Below are 27,706 nucleotides of genomic sequence, written 5' to 3'. Positions count from 1 at the left end.
AATTTACTAACCCTGTCAACAGACCTCTTTGCATTCAGTACAAATTGTTGTTCCCTCTCAAATTTGGTATTCTTTCATGTGTCCTAATGAGTGCAAGACAAAAAGCTTCGACTCGATGCGTCTTTTCCCAGCAACGCAACTTCTGTACTATCAAGCAACCATTCGATAACATAATTCCTATTGCAAAAAAAAATTTTGCAGGACACAATTGGTTCTAACAACTCCCAAATATGACCAAATTAAAAGAAAGTAACAGAGCCTGTTGACTGACTGTTGATTTGAGAGATGAGTAAGTATGTGTCTTCAGTGATCCTAGCAATAGCATCATCACCTGATCCACGTACCTCCAATATTTTTTTGGTTAGTCCCACGAACCTCAGAATGCCTACACAAGTTTGTATTTACATTCTGTCAACAATAATATACTTGAAAGGGATAGTTTAAGTGTCTACGAATCGCTTGTTAAACTCTATCAGTTACAGAATAAAGTGTAACAGGAGTCCTTGCACAGTATGCAGACAATGTACTATTCCCTATAAAAACCATTGAAAGCTATTACACTTTGCTCAGAGACCTTTTGAATCGATTATGAGACAACAAGATAAACGGTGAACTCCAAAGGCAGCTCAAATAGTACAGCCCACAGAACAGTATTGTGGGCAAGGACATAGCCAATGGCCAAACCATGGAAAACATATGAAAAAGGAGCAGGAATGGACCTCTCTGCTCCTCAAGCCTGTTCCGCTATTTAATAAGATCTTGTTGATCTGATGGTAACCTCAAATCTGCCTTCCCCTACCCTCGCAGTAACCTATCACCCCCTTGCTTACCAAGAATTTATCTACCTCCGTCTTAAAAAAATCTGGCAGGAACTTGAGCCTGCACTTTCTGTTTATGAGATTGCCAGAGGGGGCTCAGAAATCCAGAAATTACAAATCTCGCCGACGAGATCACGATCTCCAACTTTCCCCACCCCTCACCGGTGACATAATCAAGTTCACACCTATAATGAGCATTAAGCTGATTTTAATAGATTTCAATAAATTTGAAAATAATTATGCACGCTTCTTGCCAAATTGTCCCCCTCATTAATTGTCGGCATGGTTTATCACAGGTTTACCCAAACATAAACCTGTCAACTGAATTCCTCCGGGGGAGGCCCGGGAGAGAGGGATGTAGCCTTGGCAATGCTCCATGCACAGGTTGGCACAGAAAGAAATCACACAACACCAGCTTAGAGTCCAACTAGTTTATTTGTAGCAAATGCCGCAAGCTTTTGGAACAGGCGGAATAGGAAGCTTTCGCCTCCTTCAGGCAGCTGGGAGTTCTGATCACAAACAGGGCACAAAGACACAAACTCAATTTACATGTATAATGATTGGAATATGAGTCTTTACAGCTAATCAATTCTTAAAGGTACAGACAATGTGAGTGGAGAGAGCTTTAAGCACAGGTTAAAGAGATGTGTATTGTCTCCAGACAGGAAACTTAGTGAGATTTTGCAAGTCCATGCAAGTTGTGGGGGTTACAGATAGTGTGACATGAACACAAGATCCCGGTTGAGGCCATTCTTACGTGTGTGGAACTTGGCTATCAGTTTCTGCTCAGCGACTCTGCGCTGTCGTGTGTCGTGAAGGCCGCCTTGGAGAACACTTACCCGACCGGTCATGGGCATTTGGCCTCTGATCTTTGGGTAAGCATTCTCCAACGGCCTCAACCGGGATCTTGGGTTCATGTCACACAATCTGTAACCCTGTGTGTGATCAGAACCACCTGACGAAGGGACAGCCTGTTCCGAAAGCTTGCGGCATTTGCTACAAATAAACTTGTTGGACTTTAAGCTGGTGTTGTGGGATTTTACTCCAATCCAACGCCGGCATCTCCACATCAGGTTGGCACTGCCAGTTTGGCACTACCAGGTTACTGGAAAGCAGGGGGAAAATCTTCCATTGGTTGGGGTCATAGAATATCATCGTCAAGAATATGGAGATGGTTCACATATCATACATAGTCAATTTGATAAATTATACTCAAGAATATCAGTCATGGCTCTATTAGAACATAGAACCCTACATTGCAGAAACAGGCCCTTCGGCCCATCGAGTCTGCACTGACCACGGTCCCACCCAGGCCCTATTCCCACACATGTACCCACTAATCCCTCTAACCTACACATCCCAGGACACTAAGGGGCAATTTTAGCACGGCCAATCAACCTAACCTGCACATCTTTGGACTGTGGGAGGAAACCGGGGCACCTGGAGGAAACCCACGCAGACACGAGGAGAATGTGCAAACTCCACACAGACAGTGACCTGAGCCAGGAATCGAACGCAGGTCGCTGGAGCTGTGAAGCAGCAGTGCTAACCACTGTGCTACCGTGCCGCCCTGTTATATAAATTACATTGCGATATATCACATTATAGATAACACTGGGATATATCACTCAATACTAAAAATGCAAGGGGATATAACATGGACTGAAACCCAGACTGCAATGGAACCTACCACTGAAAGATCTGTTATATAGAGTTTACCAGAATATATGAACACATTGATTATATTTGGGTATCTAACTCACAATGTTATATTGTTTACATGGGACATTTCATACAGAGATTTAATATAGACATTACAGTGGAATCTCTCTCTCACAGCTTTATACACACATTTAATTTGAATAAAGAAAATCCTGCTTTATCATAAAGGTTACATTAAATTCAGTTACTAAGAACAAATAGGATTACATGTAATATGCAGCATTGTTGGCCAAACTAATCCATGTTAGTGTTTATGTTTCATAGAATCATAGAATGGTTACAACACAGGAGGAGGCCATTTGGTCCACCAAATCTGTTCTGGCCTTCTGAAGGAGCAATTTATTGCAAATATTTCCTTTTCAGATATTGATCCAATTCTCTTTTGAAAGCCTCAGTTGAACCTTATCCACCCTCATCCCCCTCCCCCACCACAGACAGTGCATTCTACATCCTAACCTGCTGTATGAATAAGATTCTCATCATGTTGCCATCACTTATTTACCAATCACTCTCTGTTTGTGCCATTTGGTTCTCGATCCTTCCACCAATGGGAACACTTTCCACCAATCTACTCCTTCCAGATCTCTCTACGATTTTGAATATCTCTGTCACGTCTCCTCTTAAACTTCTATTCTCTGAGAACAGTCCCAACTTCTTTCTATGTAACTGAAGTTCCTCTTCCTGGAGCCCATTCTGGTGAATCTTTTCTGCACCCTCACTGATGCCTTCACATCTTTACTAAACTCTGGTGTCCACACAAGACACCATACTCCAGCTGAGGGCCAATTAGTGTTTTATAATGTAGATTCCAGAACTGCACTGTAACTGTGACCTAAACAAAGTTTTATGAGGAGGTGATGGCCTAGTGGTATTATCGCCAGGCTATTAATCCAGAAACTCAGCTAACGTTCTGGGGACTCATATCTGAATCCCACCATGGCAGATGGTGGAATTTGAAATCAGTAAAATAATATCGGGAATTAAGAATCTGCCGATGACCATGAAACCATTGCCAATTGTCCAAAGACCCCATCCAGTTCGTTAATGCCCTTTAGGGAAAGAAATCTGCCGTCTTTACCTGGTCTGGCTCACATGTGACTCTAGAGCCACAGCAATGTGCTGGACTCTCAACTGCCCTCAGGAAACTAGCAATGGGCAATAAATGCTGGCCAGCCAGCGATGCCCATGTCCCATGTCCCATTTTCCCAGCCTACCCTGCCTGCTGTTAAACTCCATGCTTGGCTCATTAAGCCTCTTTGACCATGTTATCCATCTGTCCTGCTAATTTAAGGGACTGTTGTACATGCACACCAAGGTCCCTGTGATCCTCAGTGCTTATGATCAGAACTCCCCACTCACCTGACGAAGGAGCAAATCCCTGAAAGTTAGTGGCATTTGCTACCAAATAAATCTGTTGGACTTTAACCCGGTGTTGTGAGACTTCTTACTGTGTTTACCCCAGTCCAATGCCGGCATCTCCACAAAATGATCCTCAGTGCTTCCCATCTTGTTCATCAGGTATTCCCCTATCTTGTTTTTCCTGCCCAAGTGGATAATCTCACACTTAACTAGGTTGAATTCAATTTCATAGAATCTCTCCAGTGTAGAAGGAGACCATTTAACCAATCGAGCTTCGCAGCCAAACATGCCACATACTTCATTAGCCCCAACATCTTGGTTAGATTTATTTTTATGGCCTTAGTGGTCACATGCCAGGTGGCGGAGGACCATGCATTCCTGGTGGTGGGGGTCCTATTCCTGGTGGCATTTCCCATTGGTGGACCCAACATGGCCTCACACCAGGAGGAGGACCCATCATACTTGGAGGTGTGCCCCTTATTCCATCCATGATGGGCCTCCAAGGCCTGGTGGATATTATTGATGTTCTGCTGCAATACTGGTTATGACTGCAACTGCTTCGACAGTTTCATGTGCCTCAGGTGTCATCACTTGCTGAGATGGTCCTCTCCCTCCTTGGACAGAACCTAATATCCCAGCTGGAGCCTGCAGCAATTGATGCTCCAGCAGGAACACCACAGCCTGCTGATTGGCCAATATCAGAACCAGCAAGAGGCGCACGAGCCATTTCAGTGGGAGGAGGTCTTTCCACAATCATGGAAACCATAGTTTCACCTCAAAGCAAGACCATTCCAGGAACACGGTTTTCCTCTTGCTTGGGCTGCTTGGAGTTTTTTGGTATGATTTTCCTGAATTCATTGCGGTAACAGAGGATGAGCTTCATGCGTTTGTCCAAAATTTTGAAGGCTCTAATGAAGGTGCGGCCCTCCTGAAGGATGTATCTCATCTGTAGCCCATATGCTGAAGCATCTTATGAATCATTGCTATCAATGAGTTATTACTGTCATTGCATTATAATTGTGAAATAATTGCTGTCAAGGAATCACTGCTGTGAACGAATATGAATTATTGCACTCCATGAATCATAGCCGTAAATGAATCAATGGGCCAGGGCTGTTAATGAATCAGTGATGTCACTGAATTATTGCTGTCAATGTGTAATAGCCATGAAAGAATTGTTTTTAGTGAATCATTGCTCTCACTGAATCATTCTTATCAATGAACAATTGCTATCTGAGATTCATTGCTATAAATGAATCATAGCTGTCAATGATCTACTGTGAACAAATCATAGCTTTTAATGAATCTTTGCTGTCATTGAATCTTTGTCACAAATGAAACTTTGCTGTCAATGAATTGCTGTTGGGGGAGCACTGTGGTCAATGTATCATTGCTGTCAATGAATCATTCCTGTCAATGAGTCTTTGCTGTCAATCAATATAAATCATTGCTTTTGATTAATTATTGCTGCCAATGGCTGTAATCAAGTCATTGTTCTCATTGAAGCAAATCTGTCAATGAATAATTGTTGTAAATAATTCTTTGCTTCCAAAAGCTCATAGCTATCAATGAATCATTGCTCGAAATGAATCATTCCTTTCTAAAAATCATTGCGATTAATTAATCATTCCTGTCAACGGATCATAACTGTCATATAATCATTGATACCAATCAGTTACTGCTGTCAATAAATTATTGCTCTCAATTTTTCACTGCTGTCAATGAATCATTTCTGTCAATGAATTGCTGTCAATTAACCATTTCTATAAATGAATCTTCGATTCAATGAATCATTGCTGATTGTGAATCAATGCTGTCAATTAAGCGCTCTCCCTCTGAAGAAGAGTCATAGAGACACGTAATGTTAACTCGGTTTTCTCTCTCCGCAGATTCTGCCAGGCCTGCTGAGTTCATTCATCAATTTCTGATTTGTTTAATTGTCTTAACATATATGTCAAATAAGAGCTTCTTTTTCTATTAATAGAATATGTGATGGTTGCTGACATTATTAGTTATAAGTACTTAGAATCAATAACGTGGAAACAGGCTTTCCAGACCAGCTGATGGTGTGTATGCTTCACATGTACCTTGTCTCACCCTTCTTCATCTAACTGTTAGCAAAATCTTCTATTCCTTTCTCCTTTATGCGGTTATCAGCTTTCCCTTAAATACCTCTGTGAAGTCACCTCAAAGCCCTTATGGCATTCAGTTGAACATTCTAAAATTCTGTAGGAAATTCAAGAGGAAGCTATTTTGCTATCAGATTTTTAGAACAAAGAACAAAGAAAAGCGCAGCACAAGAAGCCCTCCAAGCCTGTGCAATCATGACAAGTGGAGACTAGTGGAGTGCCGCAGGGATCGGTGCTGGGGCCTCAACTCTTTACCATTTACATAGATGATCTGGAGGAGGGGGCTGAGTGTAGGGTGACAAAATTTGCTGATGACATGAAGATGAGTGGAAAAGCAAATTGCGTGGAGGGTGTGGAAAGTCTGCAAAGAGATCTGGATAGGCTGAGTGAGTGGGCGAGGACCTGGTAGATGGAGTATAATGTTAGCAAGTGTGAGGTTATCCACTTAGGCAGAAATAATAGTAGGAGGGATTATTATTTAAAGGGCGAAAAGCTGCAGCATGCTATGGTGCAGAGGGACCTGGGGGTCCTTATGCATGAGTCACAAAAACCCAGTCTGCAGGTGCAGCAGGTGATCAAGAAGGCAAATGTAACGTTGGCCTTAATAGCGAGGGGGATAGAATATAAAAGTAGGGAGGTCTTGCTGCAACTGTACACAGCACTGGTGAGGCTGCAGCTGGAGTACTGTGTGTAGTTTTGGTCGCCACACTTGCACAAGGATATATTGGCCTTGGAGGAGTGTAGAGGAGGTTCACTAGGCTGATACCGGAGATGAGGGGGTTGGACTATGAAGAGAGACTAGATAGGGTCTAGAAGTACTTAGAAGAGAGAATAGACTGGGTCTGTACTCATTGGAGTTTAGAAGGATGAGGGTGGATCTTATAGAGATGTATAAGATAATGAAGGGGATGGATAGGGTAGAGGTAGAGAGATTCTTCCCGCTTAGAAAGGATAGCAGGACTACAGGGCACAGCCTCAAGATGGGGGGGGGGGGGTGGGGGGGGTAGTTTGGATCAGAGTTGAGGAGGAACTTCTTCACTCAAAGGGTGGTGAATCTCTGGAATTCTCTGCCCGTTGAAGTGGTGGAGGCTACCTCGCTAAATATATTTAAGTCACGGGTAGATAGGTTTCTGATAGACAAGGGAATTAAGGGTTATGGGGAGAAAGCAGGAAAGTGGAACTGATCCACTTCAGATCAGCCATGATCTTATTGAATGGCGGGGCAGGCTCGAAGGGCTAGATGGCCTACTCCTGCTCCTATTTCTTATGTTCTTATGATGCCTGAACTAAAAAATTTTCTGCCCTTATTCAGTCCATTTCACTGTATTTCTTTCCTATTCATGTATCTATCCAAATGCTAATGTGTCTACTTCCACCATCTTCTCTAGCAGGGCATTCCAGGCACCCACCACTCTCTGCATGAAAAAAGTCTCCCACACATCTCTCTTAAACTTTCCCAGTCTGGGAAAAAGCCTCTGACTATCTGCCTCTCATAATTTTGTAGATCTTTATCCCTTCAGCCTCTGTTTTAAGAGTGAAAACAATCCCAGTTTATTCAACCTGTCCTCATAGCTAACACCATCGAGACCAGGCAACATCCTGGTGACCTTTTTTGCACTCTCTCCAAAGTTTCTACATCCCTCTGATAATATGTTGACCAGAACTGCACGCAATATTCCAAATACGGCCAAACCAAATTTTTATATATCTGCAACATGATTTCCCAACTGCCGTACTCAATGCCCCAGCTGATGAAGGCAATCATACTATTTGCCTTCTTAATCACCTTGGCCACTTTCAGGAAACTGTGGACCCGCATGTACAGATTCTTTTGTATGTTAATATTCCTAAGTGTTCTGCCATTTACAGTATTATTCATAATTAGGCTCCCTCATTTGTGGAAACACTACATTCCCTCTATCTTTGCAATCAAATCCTTTTGTAGTCTTAAAGACCATGATGAGAAGATCCCTCAGCCTTTGGCTTTCTGGGAAAAGAGCTAATCTTTTCCGATTCACAGCATTGATATCAGCCTTGCAAATCACTTTGCTCTGTGATACACTTCCTGTATCTTTAATAATAGAGACCCAAATTATGCCTGGTATTCTGTGTTGTCCACCCAAAGTTCTACACAAGTTTCAAAAAAATGTCTAGAAATAAATTTAAACTATTAATGGCCTTGCTAACCTCTGTTGTTAGGTTTGTGTATTTCTACCCCTAGATCCCTAAGACCCTTTAATCAGTTTAAACTTTTACATTCAAAGAATAAATATGCAGCCTCTATATTCTTCCTGCCAAAATGCACTCCATCTCATACATCTCGATTCTACTTCTCTTCCCAATTATATAGGTATTCTGCAAGTTATTAATGTCTTGCCACAGTTTTCCTCAATACTGAATATATATTCTAATTTAGCATTGTGTGCAAAGTTTCAATTATATTTTTGATTACCAACTCCAAATCATTCAATAAATGGTTTAAAAGTTTATTTATCAGTATCACATTAGACTCACATTAACACTGCAGTGAAGTTACTACGAAAATCCCCTAGTCGCCACACTCTGGTGCCTGTTTGCGTACACTGAGGGAGAATTTAATGTGGCCAATGCACCTGTCCAGCACATCTTCTGGATCATGGGAGGAAACCGGAGCACCCAGAGGAAACTCATGCAAACATGGGGAGAACATGTAGATGGTGGCCCAAGCCAGGAATCAAAGCTGATACTGTGAAGCAGCAGGGCTAACCACTGTGTTACGCTGCTGCCCTAATGGTGAATACAGTGGATCCAGCACCAATTTTTGTAGAACAGTTGCTCAAATTTTACTATCCTGCCCACCACGGGAATTGAAGCAGGTGAGGGGCGGAACATGGAAAGGTCCGTTGACCTCAGATGGGATTTTACGGCTTTGGGATGAGCGAGGATGTAAAATCCCAGCCAGTGTTTCCAACATTTTCCCAATCTGAGCAGTTGTTCTTAACCCTTACTTTCTGTTTTCGGTTTCTGAGCCAGTTTGCTATCCATTCTGCCACCTGTCCCTTGATTCCACATATCCTGACCTTAGTCATGTCTCTATAATGTGGCATCTTATTAAAGGCTTACTAAAAATTTAAATGTATAACACTGAAAATACAAATAATCTGTGTGGAAAAGCCAAATATATTGTGTTACGGTACAAACATGGACATGTCATTTAAGGTCACAAGAAAGGATTGAATGATGAAAGCATGTCTGATCACTTGATCCTCTTTCTTGCAGGATGCTATCTCTAGTGTTGAAACACAGTCACGGATGAATTGTGCCCTTTTGTTTGTAATGGACAACTTCCTGCTATAACCACAAAGGGGATCAGCACTTAGAATTATTCAGGTATTGCAGCAGAGGAATAAACCATAATACCAGGAAAGAAACAGATAGCAAGATATGGAGAAAGCGTCTTTCTTAGAGGCGACTGTGCAGACTGAAAAAGGAGATTGTATTTCAGGATGTACTTGAATATAGCTGCAAATTAGAACAGGATCTAAACCAAACACATGAAGCAAACTAATGATCTGTAACTGATGAATGAAGCTCAGTCATCGACCAACTTTTTCTGCAGTTGAGCTTTCACTGATGGACCTTTCCTACAAATGAATCCTAGTGGTTAATTAACATTAGTTGCTGATGAACATTAACTAATGATGGTCCTAAACATATCTACGATGCGCATTAACGGTCACTGAAAATTAATTGCTGACGATCTTAATTATCATTGATTCTTCAAGGCGAGTACTGTTAGCTGTCAATGTATTTCAGATGCCAATAAATTTTAAATGCTAAAGAACTATATAACTTCTAATCTTCAATGTTGATTAATCTTAGATGCCAATTCTCTTTATTTTCTGATACACCTACAATAAATCTTAATCATAGCTGCCAATGAAATTTATCTGATGAACTTTAATGGCTGATAAACCTGAGTGGCCAAAGGAACTCAGAGGCTAATAAATCAAAGAGGTCAATGATAAAATCTGATGAAATTTAGTTGCCGGTGAACATTTTAGCTGACTATAAACCTGAGTTTATAGCATGAACCCGAATGAACCTTAGAGACTCACGTACCTGAAATGCCTTGAATCCCAGCTGTGATAATATTATTTGCTAATGAAACTTCGTTGTTGATCTATCTTACCTTGTATTAGCAGCAGCTACCTGGACAATTCTTAGTGAGGTTTTATATTTTTGGATATATTGTCATCACGCGCATTAACTATTCTGCTACTTTCATGCTTTTGATGAACTAAATCAGCTATAGGGAGTTCTGTGTGTCTAACAAATAATTAATTCTTAAAGCTAAACTAATTGTTGGTGTGAACCTAAGGTATGATTCCACTCTCGTGGCTAGTGGATCACAGTCTAGATGACTGGGCTGACAAATGTCAGATGGAGTTTAATTTAGATAAATGCGAGGCGACGCACTTTGGCAGATTAAATCAGGGCAAGGCTTACTCAGTTAATGGTAGAGTGTTGGGGAGAGTTATAAAAACAAAGAGATCCAGGGGTACAGGATAAAAGCTCCTTGAATGTGGAGTCACAGGTGGACAGGATAGTGAAGAGGGCATTCAGCATGCTTGGTTTCATTTGTCAGGACATTGAATACAGGAGTTGGTACGTCTTGTTGAAGTTGTACAAGACATTGGTAAAGGCCACACTTGGAATTCTGTATACATTTCTGGTCACCCTATTATAGAAAGAATATTATTAAACTAGAATAAGTGCAGAAACGATTTACTAAGATGCTACCGGGACTTTGTTATAAGGAGAGGCTGGAACTTTTTTCACTGGAGCATAGGAGGCTTAGGGGTGATCTTATAGAGGTCTACAAGATAAGAAGTGGCGAGTGGAATTCAATCTGGAAAAGTGTGAGATAGTGCGTTTTGTGAGGTTAAACAAAGCGAGGATGGGAAAATATTGAAAGGGGTTGAGGAAGTCAGAGACTTTCAAGTGCATGTCCACAGGTCCTTGAAGGTGGAAGGACAAGGGCACAAGCTGGTCCAGAAAGCACATGGAATGTTTTCTGTTATTGGGTGAGGTATTGAATACAAAAGCAGAGATGTAATGATGGATCTGTACAAAATGCTGGTTAGGCCACAGCTAGAATTTTGTATACAATCCTGGTCACCACATTGTGGGAAGGGCATAATTGATCTGGAGGGAATGCAGAAGAGATTTACAAGAATGTTTCCAGGGCTTGAAAATTGCAGCTCTGCAAAGAGATTGGATGGGCTAGGGTTGTTTTGCTTAGAATTGAGGAGGTTAAGGGGTGACCGAATTGAGATGTACAGAATTGTCAGATGCCTAGACAGAGGAGACAGGAAAGACTTATTTCCATCCCCCCCCCCACCCCCAGCTGAGGGGATAATTACCAGTGGGCACAGATTTTAGGTGATTGGTAGAAAGAGTAAAAGGAACATGAGGAAATATGTTTTCACCCAGAGGGTGGTGAAATTCACTATCAAAGTTGATGGTTGAGGCTGAAACATTCAACTCATTTAAAAGCTACCTGGATCTGTGTGCAGTTTTGGTCCCTTTATTTGCGTAAAGATATATTGGCCTTGGAGGGAGTACAGAGAAGATTCACCAGGCTGATACCGGAGATGAGGGGGTTAGCTTATGAGGAGAGATTGAATAGACTGGGCCTGTACTCGGAGTTCAGAAGGCTGAGGGGGGATCTTATAGAGACTTACAAAATAATGAAGGGGCTAGATGGAGTAGAGGTAGAGAGATTCTTTCCACTTAGAAAGGAAACCAAAACTAGAGGGCACAGCCTCAAAATAAGAGTGGGGCAGTTTAGAACGGAGCTGAGGAGGAACTTCTTCACTCAGAGGGTGGTGAATCTCTGGAATTCTCTGCCCATTGAAGTGGTGGAGGCTACCTCGTTGGATACGTTTAAATCATGGGTAGATAGATTTCTGATAGATAAGGGAATTAAGGGTTATGGGGCGAAAGCGGGAAAGTGGAACTGATCCACTTCAGATCAGCCATGATCTTTTTGAATGGTGGGGCAGGCTCGAAGGGCTAGATGGCCGACTCCTGCTCCTATTTCTTATGTTCTTATCTGCATTTGAACTGCTGTAATCTGCAAGGCTACAGATCAGGTGCTGGAAAATGGGATTAAAATGATTAGTTTTTTGGTTGGCACATACATGATGGGCTGAATGGTCTAAAAAAAAAGGTCATTCAGCCCTTCGAGCCTGCTCAATGATGGCTGGCCATCAAATTCAACACCCTGATCCTGCCTTCCTCCCATATCCCTCCACTACATTTCCTCTATAGCAAGAACATCCTTCCTCAGATAAGGACACCAAAACTGCACTCAGTATGCCAGGTGTGGCCTCATCAAGCTTTATATAATTGCAGTAAAACATCCCCATCCTGATACTGAAATCCTCTCACTATGAAGGCCAACATACCATTAGCCTTCTTTACTGCCTGCTGTACCTATGTGCTTACTTTCAGTGACTGATGCATGAGGACACCAAGTTCTCACTGAGTATCTGCCTCTTTCAATTGACATCCATTCAAATAACCACCTGCCTTCATATTTTTGCTACCAAAGTGGATAGCCTCACATTTATCCACGTTATACTGCATCCACCAGGCACATGCCCACTCACTCAGCCTGTCTAAATCTTGAAGCATCTCTGCATCTTCCTCACAGGTCACTTTGTGATCCAACTTCATATCATCTGCAAATTTGGAGAAAATACATTAATAGGAATTTATTTTCCTATTAATTAGTATATAATTTGGATAGTTGGGGTCCTAGCACAGATCACTGCAATATCCCACTAGTCAATGCCTGCCAATTGGAAAAAGACACATTTATTCCAACTCTTTGCTTCCTGTCTGCTAACCAGCCTTCTATCCATTTCAAAACATTACTACGTAAAGTTAAAGCGTATGGGAAAGTGGGTAATCTGCTATGTGAGACCTTGTCGAAAGTTTTTTGGAAGCCTAAGTAAACCACATCCATTGGTTCCCTCTGGTCAATTCTTCAAAGAATTGCAGCAGATTTGTCAAGCATGATTTCCCTTTTGTAGATCTATGTTGACTTTGTCTGATTATACCACTGCTTTCCAAATGCTACGCAATTAAATCCTTGATAATGGACTCTAGCAACTTCCCTCCTACCGCATTGGGCTCGCTGGTCTATAGTTCCCTCTTTACACTCTTATTCGCTTTTTGAGGAGCGGGCTTACATTAGCTACCGTCCAATCTGTATGAACCATTCCAGAGTTGAAAGAATTTTAGAAAATGGCCACCAACAGATCTACTATTTCTGGGACCACATCTTTACGAACTCTGGGATAAAGATTATCAGATCCTGGAGATTTATTTGCCTTCAGTTACATTAATTTCCCCAAAAGCATTTCTCTCCTAATACTGATTTCCTTCAGCTCCTGTTATAGTTCAGGTAAGAAACTCCAAAGTGTTTTATGGAGCCTGCCTGGATCATAAATTTTGCATCATGAATTTAACTAGAATAAGCATGATAGGTTTCACTTCAGGTATGATTCAAATGACCCACAAGGGAGCTCTTAGTAAACAAAGTTTACTTAAGAATATCATTAATGTGCATAGTAAGAATATTAGCAATAACTTCTGTCAGTTACAAACAACACCAAAACCACCACTATCCACTATCCATTAATGAATGTAGGAGTTGTCCAAATCAAACCAATCCCATACATAAGACCCTTTTCACATGTTTAACAAAGCATAGATTAATGCTCATATGATACTGCAAATGAGTCCTTTGGATGAAGTCTGCAGTTCTCTGGATAGACTCAGAACAGTTTGAATTCAGAACAGCTTCCCAAAACACCAAGGACTCTTGGCGAGCCACAAACAGCAGATTCCCCCTTTGAAAGGCAAGACCTTGCTTTCCGATGATCAGCAGAATGTCCAAAACCAGGGAGGGAGAGATTTCTCATCAGCTTGATATCCCTTCTAAAATTAAAACTCAAACCGCAGCTCCAAACTGAAAATAAAAAGCTCCTATCACCTGACTTGCCAACCAGTTTTTCCCTAACAATACAGAGTTATAAACATCCCAGTAAAAATAAACAAATCCCATTTAAGCAGCAATAAAAGGACATCTCCAGTTAAATTGGTGCCATAATGACACCAGCTAAAGCCATGAGTTGAGAAACACTAACCGTGAGTGCAGATATCATGATTTTAAAAAAACCCTTAAAGGTACACTAACATCACACTCCTCACTAAAACTTGTTTTTCTAGGAACTTCCAGTCCATTATTCATGCCTTCCTTTATGAAGACAGAAGCAAAGTATAAATTTAATTCCTCAGCCATTTCATAGAATCCATAGAATCCCAATAGTGCAGAAGAACCTGCACCAACAACAATACCACCCAGGCCCTATCCCCATAAGCCCAAGCATTTGCCCTGCTTGTCACCCTGACACTAAAGGACAATTTAGCATGGCGAACCAACCTAACCTGCATATCTTTAGACTGTGTGGAAAACCGGAGTACCTGGAAGAAACCCATGTACACATGGGGATAATGTGCAAACTTTACACAGACAATCACCCGAGGCTGGAATTGAACCTGGGTTCCTAGTGCTGTGAGGCAGCAGTGCTAACTACTGTGCCATAGTCCTGCCCTATTCCTTTGCTACTGGTTATAAACTCCCCCATTTTTGACTGTTTCTGGCGCTGTGAGGCAGCAATGCTAATCAGATCAGATGGATTACATTGGGTTACATCACTCACAATTATGTTGTGCCATTAATGTTTGGATACATTAAACTCAGTTTTGCAATATGGATCTGGTCTACTTATATCACACACAGTTCTACTATATTGAGAATACTAAAGCATATTACTCTTGATCATGCTTCAAAGAATTAACTGAGAAACTTTACAGTTCATTATATAGATTATATTGAATTTATCACTGTTATGTGTCAAGGCAGAAGCTCCAAAAAAGCTTTATAGATACTGCCTGAACCATAAGTTTTTTTACGTTGAACTTGGCTAGGAAGAGCTTGATCTGTTTTAAAGTATGATTCAAGAACCCACTGGGAGACTTTTATCAAAAAGTTTATTTAAGAATATAGTTAACACGTAGTAAGAAAATTGGCAAGAACTTTTAACAATTACAAACAAAGAAACAAAAAGAAAACAACCACATTAATGTATTAACCCTTAATTGAATATTAAAGGTGTTCCAACAAACCCAAATCTTTCACACACAAAACCCGTTTCACAGTCTTAACACTGTTACATCTCACTTGACTGGAATTGAGCCTTATGGAAGGCAAAATGTTGCCTTGAGATAACCAGCAGAATTTCCAAATAGAACAGGGAGACAGACACTTCAGCTTCTTTCTTGCTTGATGCCCCTGCTAAAACTAAAACCTAAACTGCAGTGTCTGAACTCTCAAAACTGAAATCTTAAACTCACTGGGAAAAAAACCTGTCCAAAAACACATGACCTTTTCTCCAAACAATTCAGGATCATAAAACTAATCCCAGGGTAAACACAAACAGCCCCATTTAAATTAATTAAGGAGGAGTAGAAGGACTCATCGTAGTCAAGCCGGCAACAATGAAATCACTGAAGCTGGGAGCTAAGAAACCACTGAAACTGTGACTGCAACAAAAAACTTTCTTAAAAGGACACCAACATCACAAATACACACTTTTTATTGTGTAGATTACATTGGGTATATCATTCACAGTCCAGTATATACATTACACTGTGGTATATCATTCACATGTCTCTTATATAGAATAGTATGCTTTGAATCTAACTGCTGATGAATCCAAACTGCCAATGAAACTTAGCATGATGAATCTTACATACTGATGAATGTAAGATACAGATGGACATTAGATTCAAATGCACTTTAGAATCCACTGAAAAATAGATGCTAATTAATCTAAGCTGCCAGGAATCTAAGTACAAATGAATCTGTAGCTGCCTGCTTGGCAGACAATTGATCAGTTGTTAGTGACATTATACCTATTGGCCATTTTGCTGCTGCGTATGTTCACTATTATAAACCTGACCTTTGACGCATGAAGTCACATGTTGTGATAATTCTGTACATGAACCAATCTGATGCTAAATAATCAATGAATGTTTTGAACTAATTATTGGGGCCGTGTGCTGTATTGAAGCCTATAGCATGACTTCATTCCCCTAACTAGTGAATCACAACCTGGTTAATTGAGAGATAACAGTCAGTGCAAATATTAGAGACAAAGGTTCTGAAATTCCCATCTCATCTGATATGTTAAGACTGAGATATTTTACACATAGTCTTGTTATTTAGGTATCTCACAGTTATGTTTATAATGGAGCATATCACTCACAATTTTGTTATATAGCTTACATTTCAAGAAATCACAAGAGCTCTGCTATATAGATCACACTGCGATATATCATTCACAATTTTGTTACATGGATTAAAGAACCTTATGGTTCTGTTATATGTGTTACACTGGGGTATATCACTTAACCTATAAATCAGAACTATCCTGAAAGATGTCTTACACAGCTTTGTTATATAAATTACACCGTGATATCTAGTTCAATTCTTTGATATGTACTACTATGGGGTTTATTACAAAGATTAACAACAAAAATTTGCCTTTGTGCAGTATCTTTAACATAATAAACCATCCAAAGGTGCTTCACTGAAACTTAAACAAAATTTTTAAAGCCATGTAATGATATTAGGACAGTTAATTAAAACTTAGTAAATTTTAATAAGGTAAACTTTAAGAAACTTCTACAAGGAGGAAAGAGTTAGAGAGGTGAGAAATCTTGGAGAAGAATCCAGAGCTTTGGTCCTTGGCAACAACTATTAGCATGATTAAAATCAAGGATGAGCTTGAGGTCGGCATTTCTTCTAAATCTGTTCATGGCATACGGGTGTGACAAGCCAGGTCAATATTTATTGCCCATTCACAACTGCTCCTGAGAAGATGATAGGGAGTCACTTCTTGTGCTGCTGCAGTCTGTATAGTGTAAGTAAATTCACTGTGCCGTTACATAAGAGTTCCAGGATTTTGGCCCAGTAATGAAGCAAGGAGCTGGTTCCAAGACAGGATGATGCATGAGCTGTAGGGGTATTTGCAGGTGGTTCCGCCCTTGTCTTTCTAGATAGATGCGATTGCAGGTTTGGAAGGTACCATCGAAGAAGCCTTGTCAAATAGATGCATTGTAAGTTACAGATGGCTCATATTGCGGCTGATGGAGAACAGAATGAATGTTTGAGGTGGTGACTGGGTGCCAATCAAGCAGGCTGTTTTGTTCTGGTTGGTGTAAAGCTTCTTGAGTATTGCTGGCGCAGCACTCACCTTGGCAAAAGGAGAGTTTTCCATCACACTCCTGACTTGTCTCTTGTAAATGGTGGTAGTTCTTTGTGGAATCAGAAAGTGAATTACTTGTCATACACACCCTCTGATCTGCAGTTAAAGTCCCAGTATTTATATGATTCGTTAGGGTTCAGGTTAATGGTGACCCTCAGAATATTTTGTCAGTGTGTTAGAAGTCAGATGGAGGTGGTTGGATTATAAAATGGAGCAAGCAAGCAGCAGTCCAATGCAGGAGTTTGAAAGTAGAGTTGGAAATTTTAAATTTAAGACATCGTCAGACGTGGAGCCAAAATAAGTCAGTAAACAAGGGACGTGGCATAAATTAGCATGTGTTTTTGGAGGGTTTCATGTTAACGTCAGATGGAAGAAGAGAGGTGGCAGGAGAATATTAGAATAGTCAAATCCAGAGTTAATAAAGGCATGGAAGAGGTTTTCACATTACATTTGGATAATTCACTCAAACCTTTGTTACTTCGTTTTATGTGGATATTTTACTTGTTTTATAGACTAATCTCTGATTTATCACACCACTTTGTTTATGTAAATTAGTCTGAGCTATATAATAGTTCTTCTATATATATATATCACACTGCATGAGGCACACGGGGCCAATGGTCTATAGCTGCTGATGAACTTCAGTGCTGAAGAAATTAGTTCCCAATGAATCAGAGCTGCTGGTAGCTCCTGGTGAACCTCAGCTGTGGATGAACCTTAAGCTTTTGGTAAACCTCAGTTCCAAAGAACCTGAGTTTCTAATGAATCTTATCTGCTGATGATGGACCTCAGTTCCTGATGAACATTAGTTGTCGATTACCTTGTTATCCTGATGAATCTTAACTGCTAATTAATCTTAGAGGTGATGAAGCATGATGTACTTTAGAAGCTGATGACTTTTATCTACCAATGAGCCTTATGTCCAGATCGACCTTAAATCCTGATGAATCTTAGCTCTGGATGGACCTTGGTTCCCAATGAAACTTAGTTCTTGATGAACTTAAGTTTTTTTAAGTATTTTTCCATTAGATGTGAATGTCACTGGCAAAGCTGCCAATTATTAGCTTTTCCTAATTGTCCTTCAGACGTTGGTGTGCATCCTATGCTGAAATGCTCCAGTTCACGTGGTGTAGGTAACCCACACTGCTGCTAGGGGGTAAATGCCAAGATTTCAATATGGTGACAGTAAAGTAAGTTGGTATATTTCCAAGTCAGGATGGTATATGACTTGGAGTGCACCTTAACAGCCAGTGAAACTTAGTTCCAGATGAACCTTAGATGCCGATGAAGTTGAGCTCCTGATGCACCTTATTTGTTCGTGAATTTTAATTCCTGATGCACTTTAGCAGCCGATGACCTTAGTCCCTGCTGAACTTTAGATGCTGATGGACCTTAGACGGTGATGTTTATTAGATACCGATGCATCTTAATTGCCGATGACTCTTAGTTGCCGATGAATCTTTGTGCTGTATTAATAAAGCAACAAGGGAAATGGCCATATTAGATTTAGCGATGAGTAACGAGCTTGGATTAGTAACTGATCAAGCACAATATTGCAGCTATGTCAGTAAAGGTGAACAGGCAATAGAAACAATGCGGGGAGAATTGGGGAATAGAAACGCATGCAAAACTTGATGCCTACAGACCACTTGCCAGCAGGTTAAAGTAGTGAATCATAGAATGGTTAAAGTGCAGAAAGGATATATTCAGCCTGTCATGTCCATTCTGGCACTTACCTACTTCCATTACTCAGTCTTTCTCCTGTAGCCCTTCATTTCCTTTAAGAAAATTATCCAATTCAATTTTGAATGCTATGATTGATTCTGCCTCCACCAAGATCCTAAACCATTCAATGCTTAAAAATGTTTTTCTCATGACTCCATTTCTACTTTTGCCAATCACCTTAAATCTTTGCCCCCTGATTCTCAATCTTCCATAAATGGGAAGACAAGTGCTAGATGAAATTTAATGTCAAGAAATGTGAAGTGATTCATTTTGGTAGGAAGTTTGAGACAAGACAATATGAAATAAAGAGTACAATTCTAAAAGGGGCGCAGAAGCAATGGACCTAGAATGATCTATGCACAAAGGTGGCAGGATGAGTTGAAAATGTGGTTAATAAAGTATGCGATTTTGGGCTTTATAGGAGCACAGAGTACAAAAGTAAGGAAGTTATGATAGATCTGTATTCAGCACCAACTGGAGCATTGCGGGCACCACATTCTAGGAAGGATGTGAAGGGTTTACAGTGGATACAGGAAACATTCACAAGGATAGCTCCAAGAATGAGGGACTTCAGTTACGCGGATAGATTTGAAATTCTAGGACTATTCTAGTTGGAGAAGCGAAGATTTGATAGATGTGTGGAAGGTAATGAAAAGTCTGGACAGACTAAATATGGAGCTCAGGTCCTCCCCACCTCACTCTGCCTACCCCCTGACAACAAGATCACCTCCCTTTCCAACATAAAAGCCTATAACCTAAGAAAATATAGCATCTTAATCCAATATTTGTTGTGGGGAGGTTAATACTATCCATTATTAGGGACACAGTTATTTACAATCATCACCTAAAGGGAAAGACCCAACATGAATTTGTTAAGAGTAAGTCATGCCTAATGGACCCTGTTGAATTTTTATAAATTGATTTAAAATTCTAATCCCTTGCTTTCAATTCTCTCCGTGGCTTTACCCCTCCCTCTCTCTGTCATCTCCTCAAGCTTCACAACTCTTGAGTACCTGCACTTACCTAATTCTGGGCTCTTGAGACACTAAAATATTTATAGGATCAAGAGAAACCAGGCAATTACTCTAACATTGGTGAGTAGTCTACTGCCTAATCCCCAATTCTCCAGACACAAACCTTTATATCTTTATATCTTTTAATATTGTCCAATTTCTCTGTGCCCATTTTTCCTTTATAATATTCCTGTGAAGCACCTTGGGATGTTTTATTACTTAAACGTGCCCATTAAAATATATAAGTTATTGTTGTAATAATACAGAAAATGCTGGATAAACTCAGCAGGTCTGACAGCACCTGTTGGGAGAGTTAACATTTTGGATCCATGTGATTCCTCTTCAGAGCTCTGAGGGCTCTGGTTCTGAAGAAGAGTCATACAGACATGAAAGGTTAACTCTGTTTCTCTCCCAACAGATGCTGTCAGACCTGCTCGCCAGAATTCTACCAGCCCATCGGAGCAGGAATCGGAGCAGGCGAGGGGCGGATAATGGGAATGTCCGTTGACCTCGGGAGGGATATTCCGGTCTTGGGTCGAGCGAGGCCATAAAATCCCACCGCTGAGTTTATCCAGCATTTTCTTTTTGGATATTCAGTATCTGCTGTATTTTGCTTTTAAGATATTGTTGGTATTGCTTGTGCAAGTAAATAACATGATATGTTAAAAACTTAACAAAAATCATTAAAGAGAATAAAACATTATGCATGTTGTATATATGAACTTCCAAAAGCATTATTTAAGCTGCTATTTAACACACCAACTGACAAAAATGAGAGCTTATGGAGATAACTTTTTGATATAGGTAAGGGAGGTAGGGGTTGGAGAATAGGGGGTACTGGCTTTATGCTAAGATCAGCAAGATATGAGTACGCGGTGGAAAAGTAAGTACTTTCAGTGAGCAGAAAGTTGCAAAGGGACATTGTTGAAGTTAACTTTAGAACTATAGCATGTCTGGGGAAATGTAAGGTTATCTATGTTGGACCTAAGAAAAGAAGGTTGGAATATTTTCTCTATGATAAGAAACTGGGAACTGCAGATGATGTGAGGGATTTCAGGTTGCAAGAAATTGCTTAAAGCTGCTGAACAGGTAAAACTAGTACAAAGTCTCATAACACCAGGTTAAAGTCCAACATGTTGGACTTTAACCTGGTGTTGTGAGACTTCTGACTGTGTTTACCCCAGCTCAACGCTGGCATCTCCACATCATGAATAGGTAAAACAACAGATTAAAAAGTTGAATAGAATGTTAGCTTTATTTCAAGAGGGCTGGATTACAAAGAGAAGCAATTTGTGTATGTTACATCTGTACAAGGCTCTGGCAAGAGCTCACATACAGCAATAGATTCAGTTCTGGGCATCAAATCTCAGGAACAATATATTAGCAGTACAGGAGGGGGTGAGTACAGATTCACAAGAATCAGTAGCTACAGGAGTTAAATTATGAGGACATTACATAGATGAGGCTTGCATTCCCTTGAGTATTGAAGCTTAAAGGTTCTAATTGCGATCTTAAGGGTGACTAAAGAATGTGCTAGGGCAGAAGGTGAGAAGTTATTTCTTGCTTGGGAAGCAGAGAAGAAGATGATGTCCTTTTAAAGTTAGAGCTAGATTTTCAGTAGTAGTATCAGCAAGTATTTCTTCACACAAAGGGTCATGGGAATATACGTCTCTCTTATCCAAAACTCTCAAGCTGAACATGGGAGATGAGGGCAATTGAAAAGTTCAGAAGTCAGATTGATTTTTTTTTAGGCAAAGCCATTAAGCTTTATGGAAGAAAGACAGGCAGAGGTAAGATACAGATCAACCAGCATCTAATTGAATGGTACTTCAGGCTGGAGGTGATGAATAGTCTATTCATGACCTATGCTCCTATGTTAGTGTCTGATGAACCTTAGCAGCTGAAGTACCTTAGTTGCTAATGAATCTTAGCTTCCAATAAACGTCAGTGATTGATGAAGGTTAGATGCCAATGAACCTTAGCTCCTGATGAATATTAGTTCCTGGTGAATCTTAGCTCCCATTCAGGAATAGCAGCCGCTGAATACTAGATGCTGATGCAGATCAGCTTTGACGAACCTGATTAACCAATGCACTTAGCTGCAAATGATCCTTAGCTGCCAGTAAATCTGAGCTGCAAATGAACACTAGTTGCTGAAGAGACTTAGCTCCTCATGAACATTAGCAGCAGATGAACTTTGGCTGCCAATGAATTCTAAATGCACAATTTTTTTGGCCACGTTACTGCTGAACTGTTCTGTTAAATGCCTACATGTTGTTGAGTGAAGTGAGATTCCAGCAGTAATTCGATGCTAAATAAACAATCAATTCCTTAAAGTAATCCATCTTTTCTTGAGATTTAACGTGCTCTGAACTCTCAGCAAAGATTTATCCTTGTGTCACAGTTTGAGAAGGATGCATCATCTGTGGCTACGTGAGGATGTGAAGGGTAGTTCCAAACTGTACAAATTTGCAACAATTAGTAATAGGTCAGATGCTCAAATGGGTTTTAAGAAGCAGCAAACAATGACGAAAAAAGAAATAGAGAGAAAGCTAGAATATAAAAATAGATAAGAGTTTCTTGGAGTATTTAAATAGGAAAAGAATAGCCAAATAGAGAGAGACTCAGGGAAGTTAATAACAAGATACAGGGAAATGGCAGAACTAGTGACCAGGTATTTTGTGTCTTTCTTCACTTAGATTAAGGCCTGATTTTACCTTTGTGATCCGCCCACAGTCAGCACAGCTAGAAATGGATATAAACCCACTCCTGGTTGAGATTGCTTTATTAATGTGATAGTACACTGGTGGCCAATTAAGGTCTGCCCAGCTTGAATCACATCTGCTATTTGAGTCCCCCATACACAGGATTGGGAATGTGTTGGGCACTGGGTCCCCTAAGGATCCAGCGATGGGGGTTTTAAACACAGAAGAGCTCCCTGAAAGCTGCCAGGTGTTGTGAAGGAAGCTGAGGGAGTTGTCTGGAAGGATCTGAATAACTCCCTGTTGTGCAGTCACGGCCTCAGCTCCTGGTGTTCATGGAAGGCGGAAGTGCATGTTGGGTCAGTATCCTGCCGCCTGTTTCTCAGGTGAGTGCCTGGGTGTCCTGCTGTAGAAGATCAGTGACAGACAGCAAATTCACATGCCCAAGGACAGCAAGAGAAGGTTGCTCTACTTGACCAAACAGTCCAGCACAGAGGTCACTGACAAGGTCAGTGGGTACACTGTGCTGTGCTGCATGTGACTTCAGTGCTGCAAAAGGTTCAATGATCATCTGAGGTCAATAAGGGTTAGTACAGAGATGGCATGGACCTATGCGGAGAAGTGTAGTCAAGTGCCCATTGTATGGTACGTTCTGGGATCTCAGGGTGTGTTATGACCCCAGTTGGTTTTCTAACTGGATGGGAAAATTCCAGAATGGGACCCTGCTCAAAACACTTTAACTTTTACTTTTTTAAAAAATGCAGGAACAGAGTTACAGGACCACTAATTTGTTTCAACAAGAAAAATAACATATTAAAAATAAATGGTTGCATTATGTTACAATACTCCCTTGTTCCCCCTTTAGCTTAAAAATACACATGAATTTTAACTTGGATTACAAAGTGCATCTTAAACTACAATAGTCTCAATAACACAAAGGCCCTTTAAGCACACAGATTGGCTGTGGTCAAATACACACTCCGCTCTGAACCAAGTTAGGATCTGTGGATTTCTTCTCAGAATATTAATGTTTCTAAACTCTACTTCAAACAAAACAGACTTTAAAATCTTCTTTTGCAACAACACTTTCTAGCAATGGTTTATATTCTGAAATCCAATCGAGGTTTTCCAAATGATTATTTTAAACAAACCTTCCAGTCCACTTTTAACAACAAATCCAGTATCCAGGGTTTACAATTTCCTTTTCAGGATTTTTTTTGACTTGACTGCTGTACAAACTGTTCATTTTAACTTTCACTCACTTTAACTTACAATTTCCAAACTCTATCAAAAATGGCATCAAACTTTTGATTTACCACAAGTCTGTTTTCCCATTTTAGCCCGGGTTACTGCAGTTGTCTCTTTCATTCACAGCACTTTGCCTGTTTCTCCCCCTGAATTCTTCTGAACAAAACCTTGGCCTCTGTTCTCTTAACTTCAGTTATTCTAAGGTCTCAATTCCCTGGTTATTTGGTTACCTGGTTCTTTGGGAAATCTGCCTCTTTGCAGCCCTTTTCTCCTGTACAGCTTCTCCTGGCAGAGTTGAGAGATGTTCACTCTCTCGTGTCCTGTCAGCAACTGCAAACAAATTCAGCTAAACTAAGAACAAAAAACCTTCCAGGAGATAGAGTACGAATAAGGCTTTCTACGTTGCCCTGTCAGAAGAGAATTCATTACACTGCAGAGCACCAAGGAATCAGTGGAGGAGTATCAAATCAGTTAAGCCCCATGAAGCATGATGTGCTTGGGCTAGAGTTCCACTGATCAGCTTGCTCTTCTTATCATGATGAGGTGGTGGTTGGGGGCGGGGTGTCATAGATGAAGGTTAAAGTGCAGGTTACAGGTGCATGTGCAATGGGGACTGAAAACATTACAGGCTCCTCACATCAGAAAATTAACTATTGCAGTCAGATTGCCCATTGAAGTTCCAATGCAGATGACAACATGCAGCTGATGTCCATTATCTCCTTAGCCCGTCTTGTGTACACAGTGACTATGATGGTTGAATTTACTGATCATTCACCTTCCTTCCACAGTTGTGCCCTCTAAGGAGCTACCAGCGAGGATTTCCAATTAAGCTCAGGGGAAGACATCTCACCTGCACAAGCACAACCAGGCACCCAGCACAGATGCTCACAAGGCGCTGGTGGGATGCTTCCCATTGTCTCTGTCAGCTTCTCTCCTTCCTGTACTCTGTCTCATCATTGTTTGAGATCTGACCCACTACGGTGGCGTCATCAGCCAACCTGAAAATGAAGTTGGAGCGGAATTTGGCCACACAGTTATCGGTGTATAAGGACTATAGTAGGTGGCTGAGGACATAGCATTGCGGGGCACCAGCATTGAGGATGATCATGATGGAGGTCTCGTTGCCTATCCTCTGTTGGTTAGAAGGTCTAGCATGCAGTCACAGAGGCAGGAGCTGAGCCCTAGGAGTTTAAAGATGAGTTTTGTAAGAATAATGGTGTTGAACGCTGAGCTATAGTCAATAAATAGGAGTCTGACATAAGTGTCTTTGTTATCCAGGTGTTGCAGAGTTGAGTGAAGGGCCAGGGAGATGGCATCTGCTGAGGACCTACTACAGTGGTAACTGAAGTGTACAGGATCCAGGCAATCTGGGAGACCGAGGTTGATCTGTGCCATGATTAACCTTTCAAAGCACTTCATAACGATGGATGTCAGAGCCACCGGATGGTAGTCATTAAGGCACACGGCTGCTCCACAGTATGAAATCCATTACATTTCTCCTTCTGTAATTCTGAAGAAGAATCTTATGGGCTCGAAATATAGCCATACAGTCATATGTTAACTCTTACTTCAGAGTTAACAAGAGGAAAATGTGATGGATTTCATACTGTTGGATCCATTATATTTCTCACTCTCTTTATCTCTGAAGAAGTGACATATAGGACTTGAAATATTATCTGTTTCTCTTTGCACAGATGCCAGATCAGCTGAGTTGATCCAGCATTTTTTGTTTTTATTCATTATTCAGAGTTCTTTAGAGTTCATTATTTAGAGTTAAGATTCAGGATGGCACCAGAGCTTTTTGCAAGCCGTCTCCAGCATATCCTTTACTCTCATTTTATGCTTTTAACACTCTTTTAGCTCTTCTAAACTCTCTAATAATGTTACCATATATTAAGTTGATTGTTCTCTACACCCTAGCTGTGACTGTATCACTATATTCTTCGCCCTCTCCTTTCTTTCTCCCCATGTACTCTATGAATGGTATGCTATGTCTGTATAGTACTTTTCACTATATCTCAATACATGTGACAATTATAAATCAAATTCTATTATGTATTTTACATTATGATCACACCCAGTTCTGTTATCTAACTTACACAGGGTATTTCATTCAAAGTTTTGTCATACAGATTAACAAAAATGTAAATTCTCTGTATCCTATTATATAGATTACAGTAGGATCAATCAGATCGAGTACAGGAAAGAGATAGAGAATTTGGTGAACTGGTGCAACTACAATAATCTCTCCCTCAATGTCAACAAAACAAAGGCGGTAGTCATTGACTTCAGGAAGCGTAGTGGAGGACATGCCCCTGTCTACATCGATGGGAATGGTCAACAGCTTCAGGTTTTTAGGTGTCCAGACCATCAACAATCTGTCCTGGTCCCTCCATGTGGACACTATAGTTAAGAAAGCTCACGAATGCTTCTACTTCCTTAGAAGACTAATGGGAATTTGGCACGTCTGCTATGAATCTCACCAACTTTTACCAATGCACCAAAGAAAGCATTCTTTCTGGTTGTATCACAGCTTGGGATGGTTCCTATTCTTTCCAAGGCTGTAAGAAACTGCAAAGGATAATGAACAAAGCCCAGTTCCTCACTCAAACCAGTCTCCCATCCATTGACTCTGTCTACACTTCCCGCTGCCTCGGAAAAATAGCCAGCATAAGTAAGGACACCAAGCATCCCCGACATATTTCTTCCACCTTCTTCCCTCGGGAAAAAGATACAAAAATCTGAGGATACATACCAACCGACTCAACAACAGCTTCTTCCCTGCTGCCATCAGACTTTTGAATGGACCTGCCTCGCATTAAGTCATCCTTTCTCTAGCCGTGACAGTAACATGACATTCTGCACTCTCTCCTTTCCTCCTCTATGTACAGAATACTTTGTATAGCGCGCATATACTAATACATGTGACAATAATAAATCAAATCAATCAGTAAAGGTCGGTCTGAGTTTCACACTCAGACTCTATACAATGGTATCACAAACAGTTGAGCCATAAAGATTATAAAGCACGTCATAATTGGGTTGTCTAAATTACATTGAGAGTTCTCAAATACATTGATTACACAGGGATCTATCACTCTTAATTCTCACATAGAGAGTACACTGTGATACATTACAAACAGATCTATTATATAAATTATGCAGAAAAATAATACACACAGTTCTGTTCTATAGGTCACACTGGGATAGATCACTCACAACTTTGTTCTACATATTACACTGGGATGTATCACTCAGTTCTGTCCTCTTGCATACACTACGATATATCACTCAGTTTTGGTCGATGTTATATTGGGATATTTCACGCACAGTTCCATTCTATAGATTGCACTAGGATATATCACTCATGATTCTGTTCAATACATGGGGATATAACACTCACAGTTCTATGCATTACACTGGGATATATTACTCACTGTTCTGTTCTATACATGGGGATATATCCCTGACAGTTCTATATCTTACACTGGGACATATCATTCACAGTCCTGTTCTATATCTTACACTGGGATGTATCACTCACAGTTCAATGCATTACACTGAGATATATTACTCACTGTTCTCTTCTAGACACGGGGATAT

General features: G+C 40.6%; 1 protein-coding gene and 1 pseudogene across 1 annotated transcript in view; both read right to left on the bottom strand.

Moving 5' to 3' along the window:
- Nucleotides 1–27,706, bottom strand: part of LOC145351564 (fibroblast growth factor 18-like) — a 57,827-nt gene that overhangs the window by 18,762 nt on the left and 11,359 nt on the right. The window lies entirely within an intron of this gene.
- On the bottom strand, nt 4,231–4,880 carry LOC145351619 (small nuclear ribonucleoprotein-associated protein N pseudogene; annotated as a pseudogene).

The sequence above is a fragment of the Carcharhinus amblyrhynchos genome, chromosome 13 (genome assembly GCF_965287045.1).
Source record: "Carcharhinus amblyrhynchos chromosome 13, sCarAmb.v2.hapA, whole genome shotgun sequence".
NCBI lineage: Eukaryota > Metazoa > Chordata > Chondrichthyes > Carcharhiniformes > Carcharhinidae > Carcharhinus > Carcharhinus amblyrhynchos.
This window is presented reverse-complemented; position numbering and strand designations above follow the sequence as displayed.